The following is a 10,066-nucleotide window of genomic DNA, read 5'->3' on the forward strand; positions in this document are numbered from 1 at the left end:
GTGCCACCGGCTCTGCGTGGCTATGGCGTCCGCCCAACGCCGGTTCACGGGTTGAACCCGGATGACGAAAAATTTCGGTCTCCGCCCGGAGCTCCCAGCCAACTCGGCGAATATTTTCCAAGTGCCACCGGCTCTGCGTGGCTAAGGCGTCCGCCCAACGCCGGTTCCCGGGTCGAACCCGGATGACGAAAACTGTCGGTCTCCGCCCGAATATTTTCTAAGTGCCACCGGCCCGTCCGAGCTTCGGCGTCCGACCAGCGCCGGTTCCGCAGCCGGCCTCGAATGACGAAAAATAACGGTCTCCGCCTGGAGATCAACGCCAACTTGGCGAATATTTTCTAAGTGCCACCGGCCCTGCAAAGCTCTGGCGTCCGCCCAGCGCCGGTTCTGCAGCCGGCCTCGAATGACGAAAAATAACGGTCTTTGCCTGGAGGTCCCCGCCAACTCGGCGAATATTTTTAAAGTGCCACCGGCTCTGCGTGGCTATGGCGTCCGCCCAACACCGGTTCCCGGGTCGAACCCGGATGACGAGAAATGTCGGTCTCCGCCCGGAGCTCCCAGCCAACTCGGCGAATATTTTCTAAGTGCCACCGGCCCTGCCGAGCTTCGGCGTCCGACCAGCGCCGGTTCTGCAGCCGGCCTCGAATGACGAAAAATAACGGTCTCCGCCTGGAGGTCAACGCCGACTTGGCAAATATTTTCTAAGTGCCACCGGCCCGTCCGAGCTTTGGCGTCCGCCCAGCGCCGGTTCCGCAGCCGGCCTCGAATGACGAAAAATAACGGTCTCCGCCTGGAGGTCAACGCCAACTTGGCGAATATTTTCTAAGTGCCACCGGCCCTGCCGAGCTTCGGCGTCCGACCAGCGCCGGTTCTGCAGCTGGCCTCGAATGCCTCAAACCCTCAAGCCCCTATTACACCTCCCTATTCCAAAAATCAATTTAATATGTGAGAGAGGGAAATATGGATTAAATGACAAACTTTGATGGAGTAGTGATTTATGGCCTTAATTAAAAGGTAAAAAAATATGCTGAATATTTTTTTTTTTTTTTTTTTAAATGAGTTAATGAGGTCATAGGTTATAGGTTGTGGTTAGGTTGTGAGGTCAAATGTTATTTTTTTATGACCGTATTGGTAATAATGAAAGGCAAGGGATTAGGGTGAGAGAATGTGTGTGTGATTGAAAGTCAAAGTGTTGTGTTTTGTTTAGAGTTTTGTGTTGTGAGCTGCTGCTTCCTACCTCGTCCTGTAGGGGGTGTTTAAGTGGTTCATTCACTTTCATCCTAAGATAAGAAACTTGCACACCTTACCATTCGTATCTCAGGATGTCTGTAAATCTTGGTTTGTTTGTTTTTTGGTTGGGGGATATGTCTAAGCATGTCCTGGTAGGTCTTAAGATCACGGGGGTGTTAGATTTTTTATGACCCCGCGTGTGTCTGGAGTTGTGGGGGAGTCAGTGTGTGTCTCTGTATAGAGATGTATTTTGTGAAACATATATTTTGTTTTTTTGTGGTATGTTTCATTTAAAAAAAGATTTAAATATAGTATGAGGCGAAAATGAATCTTACCGTCCGAGGGAGGAAATTAGCTGGTGATTGAGTTTCCATTTCAATAAAAAATCTGTATGGAGGAGAAATGAAGTTAAAAAATGTTCAAACAAGATCTTTGAAAATATAACACGTGACGATGAAAGGCAAAAAGTGGGTGGGATCGGCAATGCTGGGTATATAGAGTCTGGGGAGTGGAGGTTGTCTCTGATTTTTTGAACCTTCTACTGAGAAGTATGATTTCCGAAACACCTGTAACGGTTCATGTCTCACCCCCGGGTGCAGATGGACTTTTACAGGCCCCTAGGAAGAAGCAAATGTTTGTCAGAAGATTGCAACAGAGTCCTCTAAATGTGGCGGAGCTTGAGAATAATTGGCCTTTAACTGGTACTTTTTCCTGGGGCTACCGGTACATCCACTGTTAGAGATGTTCTAACTCTAACTTAATTTGCAAGAACCACACGGGAGACAGTATGCCCTTTGAACACTTGCAAGTGGAGAATTTGTTCGTTACTGTAGATACAGCAATGTCCGAACAAAGTCTGCCGTTGCAGTCATGCAAGAGAGTCTTTATTGAGAGAAGAAGGGTGGGGGTGAGAGTCAGCCAAGGTGGGGGTGACATTTGACATGTGTAGTGGGCACCTCAACAAATGATTAACCACTTGGGAGGGTCCCAGTCTATCTCTCCACGAGGCCGTGGACATAAATTCTAGTGGAGCAAAACAAGGACGCCTCCACACCACCTGGAGAGCTTCAACAACTGAATGGTTCAACTGTTCAGAATCACGGGAAGGTAAAAGGTTCAAACAAAGTTCATTCTAGTCTACATCCCAACATAATCATACGATCAAGATAGTTTATAAACCCTAACATATCCCTCCTGTTTATCATATGATTATGCTCACCCCGATCAATAAAACATAAGTAAGAAAATATAATGAAGAAAAATAACAATAACATAAAAACACAGAAACAGCACATCATTGTACCCATCACTTGCGAAGCATTTTCGATGGTCAAATCATTACGTTTCTGTAAAACATGCTAGTGTGTGAGTGAAAAACCTGCGGCAAGATGTTATAATGCAGGAAAAGTCTCACACGGTCCCTCTGCCTTAGGCGACCATAATGTTATCAATAACAGTCAAGACAAAAACTGCTCGTGTTTGTTCAGCCGTCATAGTCATCACATTTGACATGTCTGATATGTTATATTTGCACTTGTGCTATGGTAGAAGACAAAAATCTTGATACAGCAGACTTCAAACACGGGATAACACAAGTTGTAAATAAGCACATCAACACAAGCACAAAAAGCACAGGAGCCACCAATTTCAACAGCAGTTGCCACCAGTTGCCAGAGAATAGCCACGAAAAGAAATCCCATTGGTGTGGGACTTTGTCTTTTGACATGGCCTGCTGTAAGTTCTTCAGTGAATTCATGGCGTCGTTGATGTGTGTGTCATTTTCTCCTGGTATGTATGTGCAACAGGAGGTCCCAATAATGTGGCACACACCACCTTGCGCTGCAGTCATCAAGTCCAGAACCATCCTGTTTTGTACGACCATTAGCCTAATAGCCTCAATCTCTCTGTTTTGACCATCATTGACCTGCAGCGAGAGATTCACAAACGATTGGAAACGATAGTTCAGTGTCTCGATGTAGAGTGCTTGTTTTCCAACTCCGATCCAAAGAAAAAGCGCATGAACAACTTTGTCTCTGACGGACCATATTTTATGATCATCTGGCACGTTCGCACCCCAGACAGGGTCATGAGGGTCAAAGGTTGCAACAGCCCTGCGTCGACGTCCAGAAGAGTTGTGTGCTGTCGTCAGCTGATGATGTTGTATCCTGTAAGTGTGGTCTGTCACCCACACTGGAGCACACACTCCTGTCCAGTTGGCGGGCAGCATCGGATAAACCTTGTGACCACAAAGCCACCAGCCATTCTGTATGAAGTAGGTCCCGTTAGATGGCGCAGCCATATCGGTGGGAGATCCCTCACCACTTGAAATGGCTCTCTTATCCTGACACTCAGCGGTGATGTCCAAAGCTCCCATCCAGTTTCCTCCTGGAGAGCAGTCGTCGTTGATGCATTTGTGGGTCTTGTTTCCTTGGATGTAACATGTATAGTTCACTCCAGCTGGTCTCTCTGTGTAGGCCACTTGCGGCAATGTTCGTCCTTTAACAGTCACATTGAGATTTGTCCAGAAAAGCTGATCACAGGTACCGTCTGCAAGTCCAGGGCGGAAAGGGTCGGCATCACTGACTGTGACAGCACGGTGTTGATATCCAATTCCTCCTATGGATGCCATACATTTTGCTTCAGTGACATTCATTGCTCTCGCCTCCAAGTGAACTTGCGTGGAGGAAGGAGGGAGTTTGGAACACACATAGCATCCCTCCTGTGTGTGAGCTCTCACACTGAACTTCACATATCGGTACCAAGCGTTGGTTTCGTATGGGTTTCTGGGGTCCCATGACCAGTCCTCGAAATTCTCATCATGTGACCATCTTCTTCCACGAATGACACTGTCCATTGGTCCATTCAGATGAGCCCACAAACCATAGCACACTCCAACCACAGCGCAGCATAGAATCCACCTGGCATATGGAATTCCGTTGCTACTAGGATGGCAGAGACACCGGGACATCTCCTCGCCTAGCGGAGTGGGGATCGCTGAATTCTTCACCGACGTTGAGACGTTCCACCCTAAGCGATGAAACCCCTTTGAAGTCGGAACTTCCCCACCACTCCGAATGAGGGGTCCAGCACTCTCTGCAACTTGCAGTGGCTGAGGTGAATCCAGCTGGGCCGTTCAGCAATCTTTACTGCAGTGGGGGTAGTCAGCAAGACTTGGAATGGTCCCTCCCACCGCGGGCTGGCCCAGTTCTTTCTTTTGATGACCTTGATGTAGACCCAGTCTCCTGGCTTAATGAGGTTGTCAACCTGTGGGGAGAGAAGACTAGGCGGCAGTAAATTTGTATTTAACACATCTTTCATTTTAAACGTTCTGATCATGTAATCTGCCATGGTCTGTTCTTCATCTGCTTTTTGCAAATCTGGAGTGAACAAGGGTAGTCTATATGGTCTCTCATGGATGATTTCAAAAGGCGTTAGTCCTTCTGAATTGGGGGTGATTCTCATATAGAGTTTCACCAAGTCTAGGCACTCTGGCCAGGCTCTGCCTGTTGATTCCATGCATTTTTTCAACCTGCTTTTGGTAGTAGCGTTTGCTCGTTCAACCAGGCCTGCACTGGATGGGTGCCACTGTTAAGGCATCTACTCATTTAGATGGAACTATTTCAACCCATTTGGAAAATGCATCAATCATCACTAGGCAGTATTTGTGAGGTCCACTTTGTGTGAGTTCAATAAAATCTATGTGCATGATTTGGAATGGGTAAGACGGTTTTGGAAATGAGCCTCTCTTAGGTCTCATGTTCTCTTGAGGATTATGTTTCACACAAACAGGACATGCTTTACAAAAAGTTTTTTTTTTTTTTTAAGTAAGAATCTAAACCAAAGGTAGTTAATTGACCTCATCCCTCCTGTCGACACATGGCAAGGCCCATGTGTCGCAATTGCTGCTGCCTTAAAAAGTGATTTTGGTAAAACAGGTTTGTCATTGATGCGGTGGATATTATCTGTATCCACCAATGATTTGTTTTCTGTTTTTTTTTTTTGTATCTGTCCTCCAGCAGCTGACAACGTGTGACCTAAATAGTTCACTTCCTGTTTGACCCATTGTAGTTTATTTTTGCTTACTTTATTCCCTGCTTTACAGAGATAGTGTAACAAAGCTAAGGAGTCGTCCTTGCAAGCAGCTTCAGTTTCAGAGGCTATCAAGAGATCATCTACATAAACTAGAAGTTGGCTTTTGTTCGAAATTTGAAAATCAGCCAAACATGCCATGATAGCTTGAGTGAAAATAGTTGGACTATCAGCAAATCCCTGCGGCAATCTGGTGTACGTATCACTTTGTCCTTTAAAGGTAAACGCAAACCAAAACTGCGAGTCTGGGTGGATTGGCACTGAGAAAAATGCATTGCTAAGAATAATCACTGTGAAAAACTTCTGGTTTGGTTTCAAAATGGACAGAAGTGTGTGTGGGTCAGGCACATTAGGTGCTCTTGTTTGTATTGCCTCATTTACTGCTCGTAAATCTTGTATCACTCCCCAATCAACCTTGTTGGCCTTTTGGACTGGAAAAATAGGAGTGTTGCAAGGAGAATCTGAGCACTTCCTAATAATCCCTCCTGACAAAAGATCATTTACGACAGGGGCCATTTATTGCCTTCTGGTTTAAAGGAGATTCTCTGATCCCGGTTAGATTTGGATGTTAAGTCCTGTAGCAAATGATTCCTTTGATCAGTCAAACAAATGTTGATGAGCCAGTGAACCGCATAAGCGCGTGCCCTTCTAAACACCCACACCACTTCCTCATAACTTCGTTAGTAATTAGCAACAACTTTTTCTTTGGGTTTATTTTGTTTTTGTTTTCTTAGCATTTTACTTGCACAAAAGCACTCTTTTGTCCAAGCTGCTCTACCAATTTCCCATAGTAGTCTCCAACAACTTCAACCATTCAACCAATACTTTTCTTTCATTCAGGAAATCATTCGTCCCTGCTCATTTGCGTCTCACACACAGTCACCAAAGAGGAGTCTTTTCAACACATTGGTCTCAAGCTATCCAAGTCCTCCACACAACATTCATTTACCATTCTCAACACAATCCCTATCCTAATGTTTCCGATAGAACAATTCACCAGTCTAAAAAAAACAAAAAACTCAACACATAAAAAAAACACATCTTGCAAATTAATCAGATTTTTTTTTTTTTTTTTTTTTTTAAATTCAATTTTGAAATGTGTACAATCCACAATTTTGCTTCATCCAATTCTAGAAAACATGTTTTCTCTGTCTGTCGAATTTGTCATCAGGGTGAGACACTAATGAGCACTAGTGTAAACCAGTTTTCTGTCTACAAACAGATTCCTTTCTTTTCTTCTCTTATGTATTTATTTATTTATTTATTTATTTATTTATTTAAGTCTTCGAAATTGTTCCTGTTCTGCGGTGCAAATTGGATAGACCACAGTCTAACAAATTTCTTTTGTACACAGGTTTAGCCAATTTTATCAGTTTAACAAATATGCTCACACGTGCACAGCTCTCGGTGCGAGGGGAGGGGACCTGGCAACAATGATTTGTCGCAAGCTGGCCAGTTCTTGCGGTCGATCATGAAGCTGGTTCCACCCACGCACGCGAGGACAGCACACTCTAATTTTTCTATTTATCTTTTAGAAACAAGTTGTATTACTTTACCACTTGATTTGCAAATTTTAACTTCAGTGTGCAGACATAATTTGACCCCTTGTCATTTGCCGGGCATACAATCAGCATTTTCATAATTTTATCGTATGTACAGGAGTTCTAATAACCTAAAAAAATGTTTTTAAACCAAAAATAGGAGCATGAGCGGTCAAAGAGGAGGAAGCCCGTTTTACTGAAAATTTGGCTTTTCCTTTGCCCCTCGCTCCACTCTTTGATTGGTCTTGTTTTGCTTGACGACACTCTCTGCAAAGTGTCCTCGTTTTCCACAGTTCCAACAGTTGTCAGAATTTGATTGGTCTCGTTTTGCATAACGACACACTCTTGCAAGGTGTCCTCGTTTCCCACAGTTCCAACAGTTGTCAGAATTTGATTGGTCTCGTTTTGCATAACGACACACTCTTGCAAAGTGTCCTCGTCTCCCACAGTTCCAACACTTGTCAGAATCTGGTGGGGGTTTTGAACCATATGGGGGCCTGCGACCTTGCTGACATTGACCTCTTCCTCTGCCCCATTGGGAACTTTGGAAGAAGACTGTTGCATCTTCATCTTCATGATTATCATCATCATCTAGATGAAATACATCGGACCTTTTGCCTTTCTTGATCACTTTGTCAGCGTCTCTGGCCCACTGCATGGTTGTTGTAACACAAGCAGTGTGTGTTTCCACCAAGTGTTTCCGCACCCTGTTGTCTAATTCAGGTGGGGAACCATTGAGGAGCGCATATTTTAGCTGTTGCTGATAAGCACTCTCAGCTGCGTCATTGGATGGGATGCCATTATGCACCCTAAAATCTTTTTCAAATGTTAATGGGATGGACTTCTCATCACCTTCAAGGGCTAGAGATTTATCGTTTTTATTTCCCATCTTAACTTGGTATTTTTAGATTTTTCCACTTTTTATTCAATTTTTTTTTGTTTTTTTTTGTTTTACTTTTTTGAGGATCCTCAATGCAGGATTAAATTTACCCTTCAACAAAATTACTAGCCTGTGTATTGCCGTTGGTTTTTGCTAGTACTGTTTTTTTTTGTCAATTTATCCTACCATTCACACTCTCAACCACACAACTTTCATGCAAACAGCTCAGAAAAACAGGCAAAAAAAAAGAATCCACGCCCTTCTTCAATTAAGAAAAAGAAGCTCTGTCTTTTTTTTTTTTTTTTTTTTTCAACCTGTTCCTTCCACTGGGACTCCAACCCAAGCTGTTCTATGGCTCGGAAAAACGTACAAAGAAAAATCTACACCCTTCTTTGAATCACAAAAAAGAAGCTCTGTGTTCCTTAGCACGTTCCTTCCACTGGGACTTAAACCCAAGCTAGATCCTGCAGCTTGGAAGAACAGACAAAGAAGAATCTACGCACCTCTTCAATGAATGAAAAGGAAGCTCTGTTTTCCTTAGTCTGTTCCTTCCACTGGGACTTAAACCCAAGCTAGATCCTGCAGCTTGGAAGAACAGACAAAGAAGAATCTACGCACCTCTTCAATGAATGAAAAGGAAGCTCTGTTTTCCTTAGTCTGTTCCTTCCACTGGGACTTAAACCCAAGCTACATTCCGTGCACCTTACGCGTTTACACTTAGGGCTTTAACTTACTTGTTCCCTGGTTCGTTGCACTGCCGGATCCCGTCAATCCACTGTTGTCCGACGAAGGCAGACCTAAGATGCTGGCCCAGCGAAGAATTTTCTTGCCAGGTCTTTCCTTTACCAGGTCCTCCTAATGGACGCTGGCTTGTCGACAATGCAGCACGTCGTCCTCCGTCGATCAGCAGTGGGTATGTGGGATCCGGGTCACGGCACCAAAATGTTAGAGATGTTCTAACTCTAACTTAATTTGCAAGAACCACACGGGAGACAGTATGCCCTTTGAACACTTGCAAGTGGAGAATTTGTTCGTTACTGTAGATACAGCAATGTCCGAACAAAGTCTGCCGTTGCAGTCATGCAAGAGAGTCTTTATTGAGAGAAGAAGGGTGGGGGTGAGAGTCAGCCAAGGTGGGGGTGACATTTGACATGTGTAGTGGGCACCTCAACAAATGATTAACCACTTGGGAGGGTCCCAGTCTATCTCTCCACGAGGCCGTGGACATAAATTCTAGTGGAGCAAAACAAGGACGCCTCCACACCACCTGGAGAGCTTCAACAACTGAATGGTTCAACTGTTCAGAATCACGGGAAGGTAAAAGGTTCAAACAAAGTTCATTCTAGTCTACATCCCAACATAATCATACGATCAAGATAGTTTATAAACCCTAACATCCACCACCTGGGAGAATTGGTCTTTTTCATGCGGGATGATGGCAAGTATACCATGCCTCATGGATTTGGATCCCTCAACTCGAATGACTGGGCCATCATCAGTCAATTGTTTCCAAGTCTCCTTCCCCAATTTGTTGGAGAAACGGGGCTGAAGGGCGAGCTCACACTAACTTGGATTTCGAGACTAGGACCGAATGGACGCTGTTTTTTCCGCCTCAAAGTTTCACCTCAGCTATCCCCGGAGGAAGACGGTGAATTATGTGATGGTCTACTCACCCTACAGGTCTTCAACAGTGAGTGTGGTGTTCTTCAGACGATTCTACAAGTCCCTTTATCAGAGTGGCAGAGGAGAATTAATCCCTTAACTGACATTATAACAGAGCAGTATTTGTGTAGTAGAATGTGGATCACGATTGTGGGGGTCAGAAAAAAAATTCTATTTGACTAGCAACTCAATACGTTCTAAATTTTTTACAACCCCTACAATCAAAGTACCGCCTACTCCAGACTCCAAGCACACCCCTAAATCTCCAGGGGGAGGGCGTGGTCCGTTTTCATCTGCTCCGTATAAGAAAAAAATCTGCCCCAAAGCCTCAAACCTCAACGAATCTCGCCAAGAAACATCTCGCTGATCAAGACAAAATGTCGGACAAACGTTGCGCCAGAAATCTTCTGCCTACCTTCCAAGATGCAGACAAGGAACCAGAACAAAAGATTCTAAAAGGCCTACAACGTCATCACGAAGAGGTAATTAATTTGTGTTCGGCTGAAACTACTCCTCAAACCTCACCCATGATGCCCCGCGGCTGCGGTTCTGATGAAGCTGACATCAACATGCAGACTTCCACAACGATTTGCCCGGAACGCACCGTTACGTATCCGGAGGCCCGCCATTCTGATTCCAGATGCGGTTGCGTTCGAGAATGTTT

Source organism: Syngnathus leptorhynchus, chromosome 15 (assembly GCF_054491065.1).
Source record: "Syngnathus leptorhynchus isolate UIUO chromosome 15, UIUO_Slep, whole genome shotgun sequence".
Classification (NCBI taxonomy): domain Eukaryota; kingdom Metazoa; phylum Chordata; class Actinopteri; order Syngnathiformes; family Syngnathidae; genus Syngnathus; species Syngnathus leptorhynchus.